Source organism: Monodon monoceros, unplaced genomic scaffold (genome assembly GCF_005190385.1).
Source record: "Monodon monoceros isolate NGI ecotype Baffin Bay Population unplaced genomic scaffold, NGI_Narwhal_1 Super_Scaffold_19, whole genome shotgun sequence".
In the NCBI taxonomy this organism is placed as follows: domain Eukaryota; kingdom Metazoa; phylum Chordata; class Mammalia; order Artiodactyla; family Monodontidae; genus Monodon; species Monodon monoceros.
In genome coordinates, this window is record NW_021703775.1 from 4874248 (window position 1) to 4874962 (window position 715).

A 715-nucleotide genomic window follows, 5' to 3' on the forward strand; every position below is an offset into this window, starting at 1 on the left:
TGTGTGTGTGTGTGTGTGTGTGTGTGTGTGTGTGTGTGTGTGTGTGTCTATGAGAGAGATAAAGGGAGAGAGAGAGGGAGAGACAGAGAGAAAGGGGAGACAGGCGTGAGGTGACACGTTTTCAACGGGAAGAGAACGATAAAGCTCTGTAACAACAAAAACACATCCAAAGGACGTTACATAAAGAGGAAAATCCCAACCTTGAAGGTGCATGCATATCTGATGGGCTGGAGACCTTGATCTATGACAACAGATTAGTCTCTAGCAAGCCCGTATCAAGAATATTCTCTCCCAACTCTCAGGATTTTGGGGGAGGCTCAAGTATGAAATAGGCGTGAAATCACTTCGAAAAGTAGGAACATTTTACAAATAAAAGACATCTATCTCCTTCTTTGTCAACAGGGGAAAAGCTCACTGCTCTGGAAGAGGAGTAGATCGAGGGGTCTGGGAGGAGAAATTTTATTTTGAAATTCAGATTATTTATTTACAGTGTCTACCGCTGACTGAGGTGCACACCTTAAGATAAAAGCAGTCATACATCTGGGCCGAACAGGAGTTTTAGTTAACCACTCGTCCTGGCAGAGAGAATGCTGGGCAGAAATCATGACAAATTTCCTCAGGAACTTTTTATCTTACAAAGCAAATTTAGCCCAAAAACGCCAATCTGGGGTAAAGTGTATCCACAGGGCCGCTGGCAAAGCCCCCCCCCCCCCCC

At 44.9% G+C, this 715-nt stretch overlaps 1 protein-coding gene across 26 annotated transcripts in view; it reads right to left on the minus strand.

Moving 5' to 3' along the window:
• MAP4K4 (mitogen-activated protein kinase kinase kinase kinase 4) overlaps positions 1-715 on the minus strand; it is a 177516-nt gene that overhangs the window by 30056 nt on the left and 146745 nt on the right. The gene's annotated exons all lie outside the window — the stretch shown is intronic.